We start from the raw sequence: 22283 nt of genomic DNA, 5'->3' as shown, positions 1-22283 counted from the left end.
AGGATTTTTGCATCTATATTCATCAGTGATATCGATCTGTAATTTTCTTTTTTTGTAGTATCTTTTTCTGATTTAGGTATCAGGGTGATGGTGGCCTCATAGAATGAGTTTGGGAGTGTTCCTTCCTCTGCAATTTTTTTGAAGAGTTTCAGAAGGATGGGTGTTACCTCTTCTCTAAATGTTTGATAGAATTCACCTTTGAAGCCATCTGGTCCTGGACTTTTGTTTGTTGGAAGATTTTTTTGTTTGTTTGTTTGTTTTTGTTTTTTTCAGTACGCGGGCCTCTCACTGTTGTGGCCTCTCCCATTGTGGAGCACAGGCTCCGGACGCACAGGCTCAGCGGCCATGGCTCACGGGCCCAGCCGCTCTGCGGCACGTGGGATCTTCCCAGACTGGGGCATGAACCCGTGTCCCCTGCATTGGCAGGCAGACTCCCAACAACTGCGCCACCAGGGAAGCCCATGTTGGAAGATTTTTAATCATAGTTTCAATTTCATTACTTGTGATTGATCTGTTCATATTTTCTATTTCTTCCTGGTTCAGTCTTGGAAGGTTATACCTTTCTAAGAATTTGTCCATTTCTTCCAGGTTGTCCATTTTATTGGCATAGAGTTGTAGTATTCTTTTATGATGCTTTGTATTTCTGCGGTCTCTGTTGTAACTTCTCCTTTTTCATTTCTAATTTTATTGATTTGAGTCCTCTCCCTCTTTTTTTTTGATGAGTCTGGCTAATGTTTTATCAACTTTGTTTATCTTCTCAAAGAAGCAGCTTTTAGTTTTTTGATCTTTGCTATTGTTTTCTTTGTTTCTATTTCATTTATTTCTGCTCTGATCTTTATGCTTTCCTTCTGCTAACTTTGGGTTTTGTTTGTTCTTCTTTCTTTAGTTCCTTTAGGTGTAAGGTTAGATTGTTTATCTGCGATTTTTCTTGTTTCATGAGGTAGGCTTGTATAGCTATAAACTTCCCTCTTAGAACTGATTTTGCTGCATCCCATAGGTTTTGGATCATTGTGTTTTCATTGTCATTTGTCTCTAGGTATTTTTTTATTTCCTCTTTGATTTTTTCAGTGATCTCTTGGTTATTTAGTAATGTATTGTTTAGCCTCCATGTGTTTTTTTTAAATGTTTTTTCCCTGTATTTTTAAAAACATATTCATTACTGCTTTTCAGAGTCATTCCTTCTTTTCAGATATTGCAGGCATTAGAAGCCACAGCAAATAAAGTCCACATTCTGCATATCATTTACAATTTTCTATAATCATTTAAGTTTCATCATTAGCTTTCTTTTTACAGTCTCAATCAACCAGGGACATTAGCCCAAAACTATTTGCAATTTCCCTTGATAAATAAAATACAACCCATTACCTTGCATATCTGATTATATTTCTCTGCCACTATTGCCTCTAGAATCGTGCACCAGTTATTAACTTACTGTCTTCTAGCTCCAAACCCACCGTTCCATATTTTGCACTGTGGTAGTAAAGCTAAGATTCTTCAAACAACGTATCTCTTTGCCAGATGGCTCCATTTTATGCTCTCTCCATAGACGATGTTAGAGGAAGACTGCAAGGCTAGAGGACTGCGTCCTGTCTGCGTCCTGTCTCCTTGTGGTTCCTATAAGCATCGCCCTGGCAGTGCTTCTTCACTGTGCCAGCAGCAGTTCCTTCTTGTAGCAGCAGTTGAATATAGTTTGCAGTTTTTCCACCAGTGGCCGAATGAACTTTAGTGTGCCTCCAATACCCTTAGGGACACCAGCAGTGACTGATGCCCCCTCAGGACCTATTCTATTCCTCAGAAGTCTAGATTTTAGCGTCACGGGAACTTTCCTCTATATTTCTAAGTTATAATCATTCCAACTGCTTCCCTTTGTTGCTTTAGTACTAAGGAAGGGTGTTAGCTGCTTATTGCAAATTGCTACTTCCATGATATGCACAGTCGTCAGTCACCGACAGACCTTGAAAAAAGTGACATCATTCGCTGACCATATTTACATAGTGATTTTTGTGTTAAAACATGAACTGAATCATATTAAAAATTTTAAGAGTTTTTTGAGCAAAAACTGATTTGAATCGGGCAGCGTGCAATTTAGCAGGTAAAAAGGAGCTCCGAGGACGTGTATTTGATGAAAGACTTTATAAGCAGAAGGGAGCAGAAGCAAGGAAGTTATACTTGGCAAAAAAGCAAGTTGGTTATGGCAAAGTTGCTTTCCTTTAGCGGATCACAGGGGTCTATCAGGCAGATTACTAACGAGTGCTGACGAGGTAATTCCTAATTGACTAGTTTAAGATTCCATTTCTGGGGTTTATTAGCATAAGCAACTGCATTTGGGGCCTGTTGTCTTGTTTTTTAATAAGACCTATAGCAAAGTTTTTACTTTATGCCATTACTTACAATTAATATACCATGATAATTGAAATTTGAAACATGTTATTGGGGGATTGGTGTTATTTAACTAAATGATGGTGTTATAAGTTGAATGATGATCCTAAAAAATAATTTGAAGTCATAACCCCTTGTATTTTAGAATGTGACCTTATTTGGAAATAAGAGGTTTTGCAGATGTAATTGATTAAGATGAGGTCATACTGGAATTAGTCCAGTATGACTGGCATTCTTATAAGAAGATGACGTGAAGATAGGAGGGAAGAAAATCATGTGAAGATGGAGGCAGAGGTTGGAGTTATGCAGCTGTAAACCAAGGAACACCTGGGGCTACCAGAAGTGGAAGAGGCAAGGAATGACGGCTCTGCCAACATCAGACTTGTGGCTTCCAGAATAAATTTCTGTTGTTTTAAGCCACCCAGTTTATAGTACTTTGTTACAGCAGCCCTAGGAAACTAATACACATTGTAACTATATTGGAAAACCTACATTTCTCCTCCTGGGTCTTTCTCCTTTACTTTCACACAGAACACGTCATTTCTGACACTTCTGGTCACCAAATGTTTTGTTTTTTGTTTTTCTTTTTTCCCCACACCAAGCAATTCTGCAACACCAGCTGGGTGTTGTCCTGCATTTTAGCTTAATTCTGACACTATGTCCCTGGAGATAGTATCACATCCCATAGGTTCATCACATAGGCATGATCGATCATTGACTCCGTTTTCAGCCTTTCTGTGTTCTCAAGAGAATGACGTGGGGTGGGACAGAGCTGACAATTCCAAGCTTCTAATCATGGCTTGGTCTTTCCAGTGACCAGCCCTCATCTGGGACTCATCACATTAGAAAAAAAGACACTTATTACCCAGGAAATTACAAGGGTTTCAGGAGCCCTGTGCCAGGAACTGGGGGGCAGAGACCAATACATATTTTCTACTCTCTTACAGTAACTAAAATTATAAAATGATACACATGGTAAAATAAAATGTGGTAACTAAAATTCATGCATGTCATAACTGTGCAAAGTGGGGACTACCTGTAGTCTTAATTATCCATATTGCATATACATTTTAAACAAATTAACTAACTGCTATTTCACAAAGAGATCCAGGAGATAGGATATTGATACTTGTCATATGTAAGCATTTTAGCACGTCATTGGAGCGTATCTATGATGACCCTCATAACCACATACACACATCACTTAAACACTTTCTTAAGGTTGCAAAAATGAACATTTACAGCTGTTTAATAATGTATAAACATAAGAAGGAAAAGTATATATGAAAATACATGTATACTTTATATATACATGCATACTTAATATAATATATATATTTTATATAATGACCAATTTTTAGTATTCTATCATATTTAGAAATTTTCCAGGTAGTCAAAGATGAACCTTTAACTAGCCCATATTAGCATCTTAAAATTAACTAGGGATCTTGGAGATTTTGTTTAAGTTGACATGCTATGGAACATAATTATTATTGATATGAAGAACTTTATTAGAGCTATAATTCAATTTAATTGAATATACAATTTTACATATTTCATAATCTTAAATTCTTATATTATACTCTCTATTGATTAAATCAAGAAGACAGTTTTTTTTTAAACCAAAACTATCAAACTAGTCCCATTTGTCCAAGGATTCACCATAGTTCTGTGAACTTGGATTTTTATATATGAATGCATCTGAGTTAGAAGTTTTCAGTGAGAAGATTTGTTTCTTCTTGAAAGGCCAACACATTTAGAGTCTTAGAAATTCAGGGGTTTTCCCCTGGAATTCTTATGCTCTTCATAGGTTGTAAGATTTTTTTAGTCTCTATAAACCAACAAAATTGGAGCTCCTTTAACTCTAGAGGCTTTATAATCTAATTTGTGAACATATTCCAAAAGTAATATATTACCTTGTACTCATGCAATGGGATGTATATGCTATTTTTAATAACAGTCACAAAGACACTGAGAGCCCAAAGATTCTCTTCTACAACCTTACCCATGGGCAAAAAGTAAACCCAGAACACAAAAACTCACCAGTCCAGATAGCCAAAGGCAATTCTTCTTTCCAGTGAACACAAAACATTTGCTTAATTCATTTGGATTCACAAATCATCAAATAAGTGAGCAAAATGACGAATAAGCCAAAATTCTCTGCCATATCCCATTAAACAAAGAATAGATTCCCACCAAATCAATAGAGATCACCAAAGACTCAGATCATAAAATCAGATTTCCAACCCTTGCTGCTACCAATGGGAAACAATTTATCAGCTATGTGCACACCAAAACTGGAACCAAACCTGGCCAAGAACCAAAACTAAAAACAAAACAGAGTCACACAAAAAAGGAGATACAGGAGAGTCAATGAAAGTAAAATTATATTGCTGCCTAGAATTTACTCCAAAGGCCAAAAAGAGAAATGCCTTAAGTATTCCATGTGGTATACTTCCTCAGTTTCACTGGCTCTAGTTGGGTGAGTCCAGGTTGGCATCTAGGTGGAATAACTTCCATAACTGTGAAAGTATAATTTTATTTCTAAAACGTTTAAAATGACTCAACCACACATAGAATGACACCATCAACAATTTATTTATTTCATTAATGAGGGGACTAGCAGGATTGTAAAGTTGATTTAAAGGAGAAGTAGAGAAATTAAGGACTATTAAAACCTTCAAGAAAGACATACTGAAAAAAATTTGTTACGTTTGGGACAAAAGTGATTAAAACCCGACTGGTCCATAATACTATAACCTATGATGATATCTTTTTATACAACATTTATTACTTACATATCTGCCACAAAAAAAAATCTGCAAGGTGATATGTACCTCTACAGTCCTAAACCATAGTACTTAATCTTAGAACTAGAGACAACCTGTTAACAGGATGAAGTATAACATTGAAAGGACATACATTAACCTTTTGCTTTAGTTCCAAGTGTTGGATAAATTTTCTTAACAAGAATGAGAGTAAAGTGTGAAAAAAATTAGTTCAAATTTACTTCTTCTCTAGACTTTCATTTATTTCTTAGTTACTTCTGCCACATTTTTTCATTTTGCTGCGATACCAAGCCAGGGGGCCCTGCAGGTCACCTAAAACTGTTTTCACTGAGAATTTTTCCCTAATCTATTAGCAAAAGCAAGAATTCTAATACCTTTACTTTCCTTTTAAGCAAATAAATGCTAACATTTCTTTAATAGGAACACTTTTAGCTGAATTTCTAAAAATGGAGAAATGGAGTTTGAAGCAGATCAAGTTCTAATATAACTTCCACATTCCAGGCCGCCCCACAAATAATTATGAATAATTTTTTTACATTTATTTATGCCTGTATAATATGCAGAACTTACTTTTGGCTCTTCCACTCAATTACAACTTAGTTATATGTTTTGAGGTATTTATTCTGTGGTCTACTCCAAGACCTTATGTCTGTTGCATAGAACAGGGGTTTAAGAAAGCAGCATAACTCCTTCTATCTTGTGATCTTAGATAAATACATGAACTCTTTTTGCCTCACTTTCTTTATCTGGTTTTATGTTGAAAGGAAATATAAATTCTTTCCCAAGAAGGAATATTTTACTGGTTCTTCACTGCCCCAACCAATTCATCAATCAAGATTCATTTATCCACCCATCTCTCTATCCATTAGGATTCAATTGATAAGACAAGGCCAACCAGGCAATGGTTCTTATTGTACATAAGACTTACCTAACAAGCTTGTTAAAGTGAAGATTCCTGACCTTGTACTCAGATATTCTGATTCTGTAGAACTGAGATCAGCTCAGGAGTCTGAATTTTTACTCAAGACCTCCCAGGGAATTCTTAAGCACAAGGTCCTTAGAACACATTTTGAAAGTAGGCTTTGAAAGCTAATTTTCCATACCAACTGATATGGAGGCAAAACCCAAAATACAATTGGTAACTACAGTGTTAGGAGAAATTGGGGTTGACCTAGACCAAGTGGAAACTATTAAGAAAATAAAACGGGTGTAGTGGTCCAGGCACAGCAATCGCAGAAGCTAAAAGGAAAGCAGTGGGTAATTAGACAGTGTAATATGAGTCCTGCCGAAAGATGCCTCACTCCAGATATCAGTGGTTTTAACTTTAGAGCTGTGGGATTTGCAAGAAAAATCTGACAACCAGCTTACTAAGAGGTTGCTTAATGTGTACTTCAGAAAAACACTAGACATAACAAAGAATGGTTTAAACCACAATAATAGAATTACAGGCAGTTCTCTGACAAGTTTAAAAGTGAAATATCTGAATATATGTGAGATGAGAAACCCCACAGAAAAGATGATATAACATCACACAGCGGGAGAGGGCAAATAGCAGAACTTTTTGATATTGGCTGTGACCTAACATACCAAGTTCTTAGGACCCAGGACATCACTAATTCCACTTGTCAGAATATGGGCTTAGAGATATGAGAGTTGGCAATGAATTTGTTGCCCAATTGGCTCAGTCAGATTCTGAACTCATTCTTGCTTAAAACATGATGGCTAATTATTTAGTTGGATGATATGACCCATGTTGTGATTGTCAATCATCCTTGGCCTTGTTCTTGCTCCATGGGCCCATGAGCAAAGCAGCAATGGTGGCAGTGAAGGAGGCCATCATGCGTTTATCACCTGGACTTCACTTCACCAAGGCTAATTCATCTGCTAGCATTGCTCAGGCTTTAATTGGCAAGCCACAGTGATCAGTGAACAATTAAGAGGAAAACAGAAGGAGAGCCCATCCATGCTTTAAGGGGAAGCAGTCTACCTGATTATAAGTCAACTTCATCAAGCTCTCCTGACAAGTAGAGGACAATGTCTTGTTCTCACCTAGACTCACTCTGGTTGTGTATTCAGTTCCATAGTTATAGTGACATCATATATAAAGTTATTGGATGCATTATGCATCATTAGGACACTCCATCCACATTGCCTCAGACAGTTCTTCACAGCAAAAGAAATGAGGCTGAAGCCCAGAGTATTTATTGTTATCATACTTTGTTGTGCCCACAAGTTGGCTTTAGAAGAAAGTAGAATATTTTATTGAAAATCCAACCAGGGTATCAAATTGGGAACCTCATTTTGCAAAGTTAGAGTCCTGTCTTGTAGAACGTGATAAATGTTCTGAACCAGTGACCAACAAAGATACTTTCTCTCCTATAATGAAGAATGAATCTAGGAAACAAGCAGTGTACTTGAGAGTGGCACTGCTCATGATGGCACCTAATAATTGTTTCAGAATTTTTGTTTCCTGAACTTGAAACAATGGACTTCTCAGCTCTCAAGCCTCAGTAACCAAGAAGATGGGATGTAGTAATAGTGGAAACAAGTTTGAAGAAGAAGCTACCATCTGGCTAATTCAGGCTCCTTATGACACCAAAGCAAGAGGCAGAAAAGGAGGTAATGACGAATCATGGATCATGATGGATCATGATTATAAAGGAGAAATGAAGAGTACAGCAAGAATCCTAGGGAACTCCTGGGGACATCTCCTCTTACTGTTATCTAGTGGTACCAGAGTACCAGAGACATGCACAGGCAGGATCACAAATGATTCATCGCTCTCAGAATTAAAGCTTTGAATCACTCAACTGTGGGTTGAGTGAGTAGGCGAGGGAGGAGAGGGAAAGGAGGAGTAGAATCCCACAAGCTGAAGTGCTGCCAGAAGGCAAAGCACACACAGTCTAGGTAAAGGGAGAGGTCAGTTACTAAGCGTCAGTACTAGCTAGTGCCTCATGGCCAGTTGCAGACATGACAGCTTTAGCCATAGTCTCTACATCATATTTATTATTATTGCTACTTTGTCTTTTTACTAATTGTAATGGAAATCACAAATTTTCCTTCACTATTCCTTTCTTTGTAACAGAACATTCAGTTTTTATTTAGGTACATGACTACTCAAAATAAAGACTGCTTTTCCTCATCCCTCTTTAAGCTAGGTATGTGCACATGACCCAGTTCTCACCAGTGGAATATAAGGAGAAATGCTGTTTGTGAAAGTCCTTAAGTCGGGGTAGTAGGGACATACCATTTTCACTTCCTTCTTTTTCCTGCTGACTGAAAGGATGTATGTGTGCCGTCTTATTTGAGAATATTCAATTCTTACATTCAGGATAAGACAAACAAATGAGATATTTGAAACTCCTAAGAAGTACTAAGCCTAAACACCAGGTAAGCTAGTAGCCTATGAAATACAGGTGAAACTTGTGGAGGGTGTTAACTACAGATAATGTGTAAGCACGTAGCTTGTGAGACATAGGTAGAATTTATAAAATGTGTTAAATACAGATTTTAAGTAAGTTAGTAACTTGTAAAACATGTTGAAGTTACATATAATAAATGGAGTATAGGGACTTCCCTGGCGGTCCAGTGCTTAAGACTCCACGCTTCCACTGCAGGGGGAGCGGGTTCCATCCCTGGTAGGGGAACTAAGATCCCACATGCCGCATGGTGTGGCCAAAAAAAAAAAAAAAAAAAAAAAAAAATGGAGTGTATGACAGGACAAACAAGAAGGCTAGTCACAGGTAGAAAGGGGTAAAAAGGTCAAGTAACAAGGTATAGATACATCTCTAGGCTAACAGCTAGGCCATCCTTCAGGGGGCTGCTGTGCTAGGCAGAATTGTAAAATGGCCCCCCAAATTTCTGGCCCCTGGTTATCTACACATCTTCACTTAGTTATCCATTAAACATTGATTTAGGTGTTGTTGTGAAGGGATTTTTGCTGACGTATTTGAGATCCTCAATCAGTTGACCTTGAGATAGGGGGACTATCCAGGTGGGCCTGACCTAACTACTAGAGCCCTTTAAACACAGGCCTAGAGATCAGAGACGGAAAGCCAGAGATTCAAAGCAAGAGGACCTGATACAGCATTCCTGCCTTGAAGATGGAAGGGGGACATGTCGCAAAGAATGTCAGCAGCCTGCAGGAGCCAAGAGCAGCCCCCAGCTCACAGCCACTGAGGAAAGGGGACCCCAGTTCTGCAACTTCAGGAACTGAATTCTGTCAACAGGAAGAATGAGCTTGGAAGTGGTTTTGTCCACAGAGCCTCGGACAAGAACTCAGCCCAGCTGAACCTTGACTTCAGCCTTGTGATGCTTTGAGCAGAGAACCTAGTCATGCAGTGCCAGACCTCTAAACTACAGAGCTGTGACTACTAAATGGGTATTGTTTTAAGCTGCCAAATTGGTGGTAATTTGAGACATAGCAATAGGAAAGGAATACAGCTACTCATTAGTGATATTCATGATGGTATCATTCTGGCCTCACATGTGCTCTACCCTACAAACATAGATAACACACATAATTGTTCAGCAGGCTAATTCGGGAGCTACACTGGTAGCCAGGCATACTCACCCGTTTCTTGCTGATAGAACACATGAGTGTGTTGGTTCCAGACACCTCCTGTCAGCCAAGCTCCCTTGCTCAAATCCTAACTCTGCTCCTCAAAATCACACCGTCAAAGGGGAAGACTGATGTGGTAGAGAGAGAAAGAGAATAGATGAACATTATGTAACCCAGGGTTCAGATAATGTGGTCCTTCCATCCCACTTGCATCCTATCTTAAGTGTGCAAAACTGTTACCCCATTTCATTTTCCTTGTTTCTCATTCTGTTTTAAATTGATTTAATAAACCATATAATTTGAGCATCTTTACTTGGTCTGCAGACCTTTTTGTTTCATGACTTCTGTGATAGCTTTCACGGTAGTGTACTTAGAGTCTACTGTTGCATCAAGGTAATTTCCCACAGGACAAATGTGGACATAATGGCTGGCACTCAAAAGGCAAAAGGTCCATGCTGAGGATGGTATTGCTGTCAGATACAAGGAGAAACAATGTAGAAGAAGACTGAACTTCTTATATAATGGAGGGCTATGACAGCCCTGAATTGCCTACCTCTGACTATTTTTTATGTGTGAGAGAAATAAACTTCTATTTTTTAAAAGTCAGTATTATTGATTTTCCCTCACTCACAGCTGAGCCTGCCTTTACTTTATGTAGTAATGTTTCATGTTTCCTCCACTATTTCAAATAATTGGTTTTTAAAATGTGGTCTGGGCTTCCCTGGTGGTCCAGTGGTTAAGACTCTACACTTCCATTGCAGGGGGCATGGGTCTGATCCCTGGTCAGGGAAGTTCCGCATGCCGCGAGGTGTGGCAAAAAATAAAAATAAAAATAAATTGTGGTCCAAGGCCTATCAAAATGATCTGTGCTACTTGTCAAAAAATTTAGTTTCTTAGATGCTTAGGTTCTTAGATTCTAAAGACTACGGTAGAGTCCAAGAATCTGCATAAGTGATGAGTGCAGATTGGGTATTCCTATGCCACCAGTATTTGTAAACCACTGATCAACAGGGAATGTTTGTGGTATTTACATTTAGAATTTAGTCCAAAGACTAAAGAATAGCAAGGAGTAAAACTTGGAGAGGTCCGCAAAGGAATCAGAGGGCTAATATAAAATGCCTGGAGATTTTGAACTGAAGGGGAAAAACCAACTTTGAAAATTACCCCTTGTATTAGTTTAGTGTAGCTGCCATAAAAAAATCACCAAAAATTTGGTGGCTTAAAACAAACACACCTTTATTCTCTCATAGTTCTGGGGTTCAGAAGTGCAAAATCAAAGTGTTAGCAGGGTCACACTCCCTCCAGAGGCTCTGGGGGAGACTTGATTCCTTGCCTCGTTTTGCTACTCGTGGTTGCCTGCCATTCCTTGGCATTCCTTGGCTCTTGGCCACATCACTCTGAACTCTGCCTCTGTTTTCACATTGCCTTCTCCTCTGTGTGTCTTTCTAATATCCCTCTACCTCTCTCTTATAAGGATACATTTGATTGTATTTCAGGCCCACCCAGATAATACAGGATAAACTCTTCCTTTGAAGACCCTTAACTTAATCACATCTTTTGCCATACATGGTAATATTCATCCTTTGGTCATATAAGGTAGTATTAACAGGTTCTGGGGGTTAGGAAGTAAATACACCTTTTAGGGGAGGGGACATTTTTTCTCCTACTATACGTCTTAATATCACTTTTAAAAAAAATTATTTATTCATTTATTTTTGGCTGTGTTGGGTCTTTGCTGCTGCGTGTGGGTTTTCTCTAGTTTCTCCAGTGGCCAGTGGGGGCTACTCTTCATTGTGGTGCACGGGCTTCTCTTTGCGGTGGTTTCTCTTGTTGTGGAGCGCTGGCTCTAGGTGTGCGGGCTTCAGTAGTTGTGGCATGCTGGCTCAGTAGTTGTGGCTCACAGGCTCTAGAGCGCAGGCTCAGTAGTTGTGGCACACGGGCTTAGTTGCTCCACAGCATCTGGATCTTCCTGGACCAGGGCTCTAAACCGTGTCCCCTGCATTGGCAGGTGGATTCTTAACCACTGTGCCACCAGGGAAGTCCAATATCACTTTTTGATAGAGTAGTTAAACCTTGTATTAACAAAAATTTGAATACATTTATAGTTTTTCACATGATAGATCATGGAGACATTTCATGCATTACACCCAAAAAGTGAAATATACTGGACATAAAGTCATACTAGCTACCACATCCACTGTCCTCTTTTAACTCAAGCCCTACTCAGGGAAGCCACCTTGAATTGCATTCCAGGATTAATGATTAGATCAGGGTAGGTACATGATTGGAGGGAAGCTAGTTTATAACCTATGAGATTACCTGTTAAACATGTGATTGTAAACATCTAAGACAAACACCCTAGCTTCCTCTGTAATTTTGACTAAGGAGTTTGAAATGTGGCAAAGATTACCAGTTAGCAGAGAGATTTGGATTTAATAGTCTAGTGGGGGGCCTGAGATTTTTTTCTCTCTCTTTTTTAAATCAGCTTTCTACTAGTTCCTATGTACTTCATAATTGGAGATCTCAGTTGTAGGAAAAGATTATGGTATATTGAGTCAAGTATTTAAATTTTGTCCCTACCACTTACTAGCTCTGTGGTTGTCACTTAATCTCTCTGATCCCTGATTTCCTCCACTATGAAGGTTATGTCTACCTATCATGGTTGTAAAGACTGCATGACACAAAATATTTAAAATACCTGGCACAGTACTAGGCACACTGGAAACCCTCAGTAAGTGGAATATACTAAGGGTTTTATGGCAGTAAAGAAACAGATAAGGTGACTAAAACTACAAACATGGTCAAGTCACAAATTTTAAGGAATTTGACAAAGTTCTCACGGTCTTTTGCACCTCTCTATATGAAATGTTATCAGGAGCCCACTGGATACCTGTACACCAGATTCAGTCTAGCTTAACATATGTAATTTTGTTAAAATTTCTCTTCTTACCATATGTGATTATATTATGATAATAAGGGATAATTAACTTTTGTTCAGAAATCTCTTTATCTCTGGTTAGAAATTTGCATTTCTGACCATCTGTAGATTGCAGGCCCCATGAGACTCTATCCTGGTCCTACTGGGGCATTTCTTGTTTATATATGGTAATGATGTTATATTTCAACACTAATTGACATTAACAAGACTATTTTCATATAGTGGGAAGGTATATTCACATGAATCTGGCAAAATGGAAGTCTTCAAAGATAGGCAGAGTTCAACATCACTAATTATCAGAGAAATGCAAATCAAAACTACAATGAGTTATAGCCTCATACCTGCTAGAATAGCTATTATCAAAAAGCAAGAAATAATAAGTGTTGGTGAGGATGTGGAGAAAAGGGAATCTTTATGCACTGTTGCTGGAAATGTGAGTTGGTACAGCCAATATGGAAAACAATATGGAAATTCCTCAAAAAATTAAAAATAGAACTACCATATGATCCAGCAATTCCACTTCTGGGTATTTATCTGAAGAAAACCAAAACACTTGAAAAGATATATGCACCCCCATGTTCACTGTAGAATTATTTACAATAGCCAAGATATGCAAACAACCTAAGTGTCCATCCACAGATGAACGATATAGAAAATTTGGTATGTACAAACAACAGAAAATTATTCGGCCATAACAAAGAATGAAATCTAGCTATTTATGACAACATGAATGGACCTCAAGGGCGTTATGCTAAGTGAAGTAAGTCAGACAGAGAAAGACAAATACCATATGATCTCTCTTATATGTGGAAGCTAAAAAACAAAAAGAAAATGAAACTTATAGATACAGGGAACAGATTGCTGGGTGCCAGAGACAGGGGGGTGGAGATGGTGGGCTAAATGGGTGAAGGGAGTCAAAAAGTACAAACTTCCAGTTTAAAAACAAAAAATCGATACTCCCTGCCTCCCTTTTCCTCCTTCTGCCATTTGTTTGCTTAAAAAGCTGGTTTATTTGTCATGTAGAATTTCCCATTTTATAGATTTTGCTAATTGCAAACATGTTCTTCTATTCCTTGTATTTCCTGTAAACTTGTTAAATCTAGAAATTTTATTAGATTAGCGTTCAATATTCTTTGGCAAGCATGTGTCAGAGATGGTGCTGTATACTTCATATTGTATTGCATCATGAGTCAAATAATGTCCTTTTTTGTGTGGACAAGATTGGCTTTGAGTTCAGGTATTGTTAGCCTAATTCATTCATCATCAAGTTTCCTAACAATATTTCAGCTAATGCCATAGTTTTCAAATTGTAGTCCATAACCTCTGGGGATCTCTGAAATTCTTCCAGGGAGTCTGAAAGGTCAAAAATATTTCAAAATAATAATAGATATTATTTGCTTTTCCTCTTTATATTCTCACAAGTGTACAGCAGAGTTTTTCAGACACTACATGACATTCTTGTGTTTTAAATTTTTCTCAGTTTTAATTTCTAGTGTAATTAATATTGAGATATATAACTTTCAAAAAGAAAACCTCCTTGTGGTGTCCAAAAATTTTTTAAAGTGTGAGGCATCCCTGAGAAAAAGTTGGAGAACAACTGAGCCTATGAATTTAGTAGCCATTGATGATTATTCCCTGAATTTATTATTTCATTAGAGGCTGTAAAATATTAATATTAAAATGTAAATCTGATCTCCTCCCTCTTCTGCTTAAATAGCTTTCTATTGTTCTTCAGTTAAAGTGAAACATCTGAGAGACATGATAGAGTATCCTATTATAGATTGATGATGTCTATTGGTGCTTTTGCACTGAGGAAGTTTCTATTTCTGGACACAAAGCAAGAGATTGATATTCCAGGATTTACCCAGAGAGCCAATACTGGAGAACAGAGAAATTAACAGAGCTTTGTCACAGTTTTTGCTAGAGAAACACAATTGAAGGCATGAGGAGCTAAGATGCCAGTAAGAAGAGAGGAATGGAGAATTGAGGTTGACATGCAGAGAGTTTCCCCTTGTCGTTTGCTAAATTCTTAAGTTGTACAATTCTTAAGCTAAGAAACAAAGTAGAGTGCTTCCAAAAATTAGAGTGGAGAGTTTTGCAATCTCAAGGTACTAAGGAGGTAAAGATTAGAATTTAGAACTTTCTGGGGAAGGGATCAGGTTAACATATCGGGCATTTCGTTGAAAGCCCTGGAGAAGTATACCATAAGCATAGGGGAAAAAACAAGGGCAGACAAAAATCCTTACCCAAATGATGGCCCCTTGATTAAAGGAGCACCTATTGTCTTCAAAGAAAAAGGGAGGGTAAATCTTCTCTGAAGGAAACAATATCATCTGGAGACTTTACAACTTCTATACATGATATCTAGCATTCAGTCAAAAATTACTAGGTATGCCGAGAGACAAGAACATAAAATAGATAAGTGAAGACAAAATAGAGGACAGAAATAGATCCACAGCTGATCCAGATATTGAAAACAGCAGACAAGAACTTTAATGTGTTCCAGAAAATCACAGTAGAGATGGACAAAACTGATGAAAGAATGGAGAATTTAATCAGAAAACTGGAATCTATATAAGAGAATCAAATGGAATTTCTAATTCTAAACTGTAAAATCTCACCTCAGTGGTAACTGAACTTAACAACTTAATGGAAGTGTCCCACAGTAGATTAGTACAAAAGAGATCATTTGTGAAATGAAAACAGAAAAATTTTCTGAAGCACAGAAAGAAAAAAGAATGAAAAATACAGAAAAGAGCATAAGAGAAATGTTAGCACAATGAAGAAGTCTAATATGAATCTAAATGGTGTTTCAGAAGGAGAGGAGAAGTGTCTGAAGAAATATTTGAAGAGATAACAGCAGATAATTTTCCAAAATTCTTCCAGTTATTCTCTTCTCCTTTACTTCTTCCCACACTCTCGTCTCTTTTTTCTTCTTCTTTTCCCTGTGTTTTAGTTTGGGTAATATATATTGATTTTCTTCAAGTTCACTGATCCTTTATCCTACATCCAGTATGCTGTTAAGCCTATACAATGAATTCTTAATTTCAATTTTTGTATCTTTCAGTTCTAGAATATATACTTGCTTGTTTTTTAGAGATTTATTTTTATTAAGTTCTCTATATTTTAACTGTTTTTTTTGTTTTGTTTTGTTTTGTTTTTTGCGGTACGTGGGTCTCTCACTGTTGTGGCCTCTCCCGCAGACGCACAGGCTCAGCGGCCATGGCTCACGGGCCCAGCCGCTCCGCGGCATGTGGGATCTTCCCAGACCGGGGCACGAACCCGTGACCCCTGCATCGGCAGGCGGACTCTCAACCACTGCGCCACCAGGGAAGCCCTATGGTTCTGCTTTTAATGGCTATGTTTTCCCTGTTGACAAGTCACATTTTCCTTCATATTTGCATGTCTCATTTCTTTTTTTTATTGTATGTTGAACATTATATATCTAAAAATTTATGGGAACTGAAATATTATTTTGTCCCAGAGACTGCATGTCTTTTCCACTGTCAGGAAGCTAAACTGAGAAACATTACTTTGATCCAATCAGGATTATGCTCTATTGGGTTTAGATTACAAGTTTATTTTGTTTGAGTTCACCTCAGGTTTCAAACATCTTGAGGATGAAATTTGGAGTTCTCTCCTGTGTGTATAACATATGCATTCCCCTGGCAGGACTTTTAGACTAGGCATTGTGAGACTGGCTACATCTTACCTGGAAGCATAACTCCTGCAATTAACAAATTTATTATTGCTTATGAAAGACAATTTGGAAAATAATTCCAAATAGAAAGACAAAACTCAGTCAAAATGCCATCACTTCAATAAAGCTACATCATTATTTTGATGTATTTTCTTACAGAAATTATCCTCAGGCTAGATAGTTTATAATTGTTTCATTATTTAATTGAAATTCTAAAAGTAAGTATATACTTTAATTGAGGTGAGGTTACCTAAAAAATATATATTTTTTGTCAAATCCTAAAGGAAAATAATATTTGTAATGAGACTGCTTGCTTTTAAATTTTGTCCAATTTTCTTTGAGAAGGAGGCATCCACACTTTTGCATTCTTGCAAGATCATTAGGATGGTAAAGTCAATTCATTGTGGCTTCTTAAATTATTATTCTCAGAATTTTTGTTGGGAGTTGTGTGCTGTGCCTATAAATAGTTCTTTTAAACAAATCTTTTAAACTAATACCTAAACCTTCTAATTCTGGAGGTATTAATTTTGGTGACTCTCTCAGATAAATAAGTCTATAACTGTCAGTAGCTTTTCTAAAAGGGTAGATAGGTCATATATTTTCTGAACCTTTGTGTATCAAAGAATAAAATTTGTTACTTTTCTACGTGAAAGACAATTTAAACATAATTTCTAATGGCCCATCCTTTCCCTCCCAAAACTCTTACGATATTGCTCAATTAAGTATTTGGTATTTAATATAACAGAGGAGAAGTCTGATGTCAATTTGATTTTTGTTCTTTGAAATATAGCATATTGTGTCTCCATTATTCACCCACCCACCAAATACCCACCACGGCATATACACCCTCTTAAGCCCATACCAAGCTGAAGTAAAGCACTGGCCATTGCTCTCTGAAGGTCATCTTAGTCAAATGTGGTGATGAACAGACAAAGAGGTCATATATTGACCTTGACAAGTTCCAGATGGTCCTCACTCTCCTTCACTTCACCTCCAACTTGTCTTCCTATCTGCCAAACTTGTTGGTGAGCAACAGACACTTGGTTTAAACACAGAGGCAATAACTAACTATGCAGAGGCAATAGCTTTCCCTTTGCAGTCCCACTTAGGCAGCTATATATGCTTTACTTTTCTGGTTAGTTAGTTGGTGACTCCTTCTCTGTTCCTTCAACTAGCCTTCTCTGGCTGTTACTTCCCCAGCTCCTACTACAGGTGTAGAAGGTTTAAATCCTATAGTAAATCTCTTATTCCATAAGACTTATTAAGATCTCTGCTTCTCTTACTAAACCCAGCTGATATTGTTATTGGTACTGAAAATTGTTCCAGGGGAACAGAAACATGATGATGGGACTTTAGAATTGATTCTCTGATCTACCTAAATTTGGGATTAATGACCCTGTTGCCAGTAATAAAATGGTAGCCTATTGCATGAAGTGGCAAAATAGTTACTTAAATTATAACACATGGTCATGAGAAATCAACTACCTATAGAAATAGCTGATACCATAGATTATCTTAGGGGAAAAACAATAGCGTTGGTTGATTGCTTCCAGATGCACCATAGAACTTGAAGAAAGAAAATGATGAGTTCAGAACTTTAAGTTCTCAGTTTTAGATCCAGGTAAGGAACAAGATGGCTTCTATGACTGCCCTAAAATAAACCTTTATTTCTTTCAGCTGCAGAGTGTCAAGGTTTCTGACCAAGCCCAAAGTCTAGTCATGTGGATGGCTAGGTTACAATGCAAATTAAAATTATAACATCAAATGGTCTCTTATATTAATGTTAGACCATTGATTGGAAGGAGTGAGAGAACTGGGGTGGGAACATAGAGGAGACTCCATTTAGGCTAAGAACCCAAATTTTGTCAAGCATCTTTTGCATCAGAAATAGCCTTTTGTATCCTGTCTCTGTAAATTAGTCTCCTCTTGTCTGAAGAAACAGTAATGACCTTTCCTGAACTGGTTGCTTTACAGGGTCCAGTGATGCAGGGTATGGACTTGGAAGGTACCCCTTCCAAGATAAAGTACAAGTTGTTTCATCTGGTTCTTCCTACCAGTAAGGATGCCTATTGGGCCTCTTTGGATATTAGAGACAACATACTCTGATCCACTTACTGGATAACCCAAAAGGCTGCTGGTTTGGTGTGGATCCTGGAAGAATCTCAGCATCAGATGGAGGCTTCTGCACAATCTGCTCTGTCATTTGGGCCATATAACTCAGCAGATATGATTGTGCTTGTGCTTTCTTTGGTATTGATAGGGATACCGTATGAAGCCTTTGGCAGGCTCCTATAAGATTTTGAGACAGAGCTATGCCATCTTCTGCAGATGACTACTGTCCTTTGAGAAATAGCTCTGTCCTGCTATTGGCCATAATACAGACTGATAGCTTGACCACAAGCCACTAAGTTACCATGTGACCTTAGCTGCCCATCATGAACTGAGTATTGTATGACACACAAAACCATAAAATTAAGTATGCACAGCAGCACTCTATCATCAATCTAGATTGGTCTTGAGAAACTCCTACAGAAAGTAGTATGTTTTATGAGTCTGGTTCCATCTCCTGCTACATTGCCTCTTCTCTCTCTTGCACCTGTGAATGCATTGAAAATTCCTATAACTAAGAAAAATTTGGGCCAGGTTTAAAGATGGTTCTGAATTATATGCTGGCACCACCTGAAATTGGATGGCTGCAGTCCCACAGCCACACCCTGGGGTGGACCTGAAGAATACTGGTGAAGGAAAAACCTCATTGGGCAGGATTTCAAGTGGTACATTTAGCTGTCTACTGTATCTGGACCAAAGAGTTGGTCAGAAGTATGGATCTACATTCATGGGCATTTGCCGACAGCTGGCTGGATGGTCAGGGACAATACAGAATTGGAAGACTGATGACACAGTGTCTGGGGTAGAGGTGTGTGAATGGACCTCTCCAAATGAGCACAGGGTATGGAGATATTTGTGTCCCATGTGAATATCACCAAAGGGCAACCTCAACAAAAGAGGATATTTATAATAAGGTAGAAAAGATGACCCATTCTGCAGATGTCACGCATCATTTTTCCTCAGACATCCCTGTCCTTGTTAAATGGGCTTTTGCACAAAGTGGTCATGTGGTCAGGGATGGAGGTTATGCATAGACTTAGCAACATGAATTTCCACTGACCAAAACAATTGCAGTGAGCCCAAGCTATAACAGTAGAGATCAACAATGACCCTCCTGCTTTAGAACCATTCCTGGAGGATAAGCCAACCTTGGTAGGAGGATGATTACATTAGATTAATTCCATCATTCAAAGGGTACACACTGTTCTCATTGAAACAGACTATTTCAGACTAATATAATTTGGAAGGATATTTACCTTCCCTGCCTACAGTACTTCTGCAAAATCACTACAACCTGTGGATTTACAGAATGCCTTCATCATAGTATTCCAAAGAATAGCATTTCCAACCAAGGAACTCATTTTACAGCAAATGAAGTATGGTGATATGCTCATCTCATAGAATTCACTAGTCTTACCATGTCCCCATCACCTAAAACAATTGTCCTAATAGAATGGTAGAATGGCCTTTTGCTTTAAAGACTAAGTTGTCTTTCAGAGTAATTGAAAATATTTTCTTTTACCTTCATTTATTGATTTCTGATACTCTTTTTTTTTTTTTTTTTTGCGGTACGCGGGCCTCTCACTGTTGTGGCCTCTCCCGTTGCAGAGCATAGGCTCCGGACGCGCAGGCTCAGCGGCCATGGCTCACGGGCCCAGCCGCTCCGCAGCATGTGGGATCTTCCCGGACTGGGGCATGAACCTGTGTCCCCTGCATCGGCAGGCAGACTCTCAACCACTGCGCCACCAGGGAAGCCCCTCTGATACTTTTTATTGCTTTATGTTGATCCATGTTTCTCACCTATCTAATATTCTTTCTCCCTGAGAACTTCTTTAACATTTCTTTTAGAGTAGTTCTATTGACAGTGAATTCCCTCAGTTCTGATTTGTCTGAGAACATTTTTATTTCCTCTTCATTTTTAAGGATACTTTTGCCAGGTATAGAATTATGGGTTGATTTTTTTTTCTTTCAGCACTTGAAAGATGTCAATTTATTGTCTTCTTGCTTGCATAGTTTTTGATGAGACATATGTTATAATTCTAAGCCTTGCCCCTCTGTAAGTAATGTATCTTTTTCTCTGGATGCCTTCAAGATTTTTGTTTGTCTGGTTTGCAGCTCTTTCAATATGATATGTCTAAGTTGTAGGGTTTTGGTATTTATCCTACTTGGTTCTCTGAGGTTTTTAGATATATGACTTATTGTCTGTCATTAATTTTGGAAAAAATATGCCCATTATTTAGTCAAATATTCTGCCTTGTTCTTTCTTCTCCTTCTGGGATTATAATTATGTATATATCACTCCACTAGATACTATCTCACATCTCTTGGATATTCTGCTCTGTTTGTTCATTCATTCTTGTTTTTCTTTTTGCATTTTACTTTTGGTAATTTCTGTTGACTTATTTTCAAGTTTATTGGTTCTTTGCTACCTATGTTGAGTCCACTGATAAGCTCATTTACGGCATTCTTCACCTCCATTACTGTGTTTTTTTTTTTAGCTCTCCCAGCCATATTGTGCTGTTATTTTAAAAGTCAAATCATTTTAGCATGAGGTGGTGGGGAAGGGTGGGGGATATAATGTGGAGATCAAGTCATAGCTTTAAGCAGGCACTGTAAACTTGGGTCTTGGGGTATGGATTTCATAAGTGTTCTGTGTCTCTTGCAGATATATACTAGGCCTAGCATGTCTTCCTGCTCTTCCTATAGGGGTAGAGCATTCTTTTTTTCCTACAGTTAGTTTTTGTTGCTTTTTTCACTGCAAATTAAGGTTTTTGTTCCACAGAGGAGATAGGAGAGACAGATTTCAGCAGTGGCTGTGTTCCCCTCCCCCAGCTGGCACTGTGAAGCAATCTTTCTCAGGATTCCCCCACTCTTCCCCATGGGAGCCTGGTTGGATTCCTGGAGGAAAAGCCTGAAAGAGTGTGCAATTCCCTGCATTTCTATGTTCCTCAGGATCCTCACACTCATTTTAGCCCACACCTGGTCTTTAGCAATTTGGTAAAAAATTGCTAGCTGCATCTTCTTACTGGCTTAAATGGTATCTGGAAGCATCTGCCAAGGTAAAAAAGTGCTCAGACCTTGTTTTTCTCTGTCTCTCTCCAGATGTCAGGTTAGTTGTTTGCCCTATAACTGCAGTTCTCAAACGGGTTCAAGAAAAGTCATTAATGTGCACAGCTAATTTATTTTGCTGTAAGGGTGACACTCTTTTCAGCTTTCTGAGCTAAATCTGGAAGCCAAGAATGGCCTTTTGAAGGCTTAGTTATGATGTCAACTGGGTGGCAACACTTTGTGGGGCTGAGATAATGTTCAACAGTTTGTGACATATACTCTGATTCAGTGACAAAAGTAGGATTCATGAGTCTCAAAATCAAGGGCTGGATATGCGAGTGCCTCCTTTTGCAATTACACTTAATGTTCCACTAGTGAATTCTTTGCTTCCTATCCCACAACTTTAGGCTCTGCTGATCTGGAGGTATTGGTTCCCAAGTGAAGACTGTTCCACTAGCGAATACATTGATTTTATTAAACTAGAAATTACCTGGTTTGGGGGCAACTCATGCCAGTGAATGATACTGTACTGGTTGGGGGTAATTAATACTATTAAGGAGAAATTAGGTTGTTGCTACATAATGGACATAAAGAGAAGTATGTCTGGAACACAGGAGATACTCTGGGGGTGTCTCTTAGTACACCCATATCCTGTGATAAAATTAATGGGAACACTACAACAAACCAGTAAAATCAGGACCATTAATGGAACAAACCCTTCAGAAACAAAAATTTGGATCATCACAGGTAGGGAAACAG

The 22283-nt window shown here is 38.2% G+C and overlaps 1 pseudogene across 1 annotated transcript in view; it reads right to left on the bottom strand.

The window, feature by feature from the left end:
- LOC307060482 (small ribosomal subunit protein uS5-like) overlaps positions 1–18570 on the bottom strand; it is a 43443-nt pseudogene extending 24873 nt beyond the window's left edge. The window contains exon 1 of the transcript in view: positions 18483–18570. The product of the transcript in view is annotated as a small ribosomal subunit protein uS5-like (transcript). The remainder of the gene's footprint in view (positions 1–18482) is intronic.
- Positions 18571–22283: the final 3713 nt, after the last annotated feature.

The sequence above is a fragment of the Hyperoodon ampullatus genome, assembly GCF_949752795.1.
Source record: "Hyperoodon ampullatus genome assembly, chromosome: 11".
Taxonomy (NCBI): domain Eukaryota; kingdom Metazoa; phylum Chordata; class Mammalia; order Artiodactyla; family Ziphiidae; genus Hyperoodon; species Hyperoodon ampullatus.
This window is presented reverse-complemented; position numbering and strand designations above follow the sequence as displayed.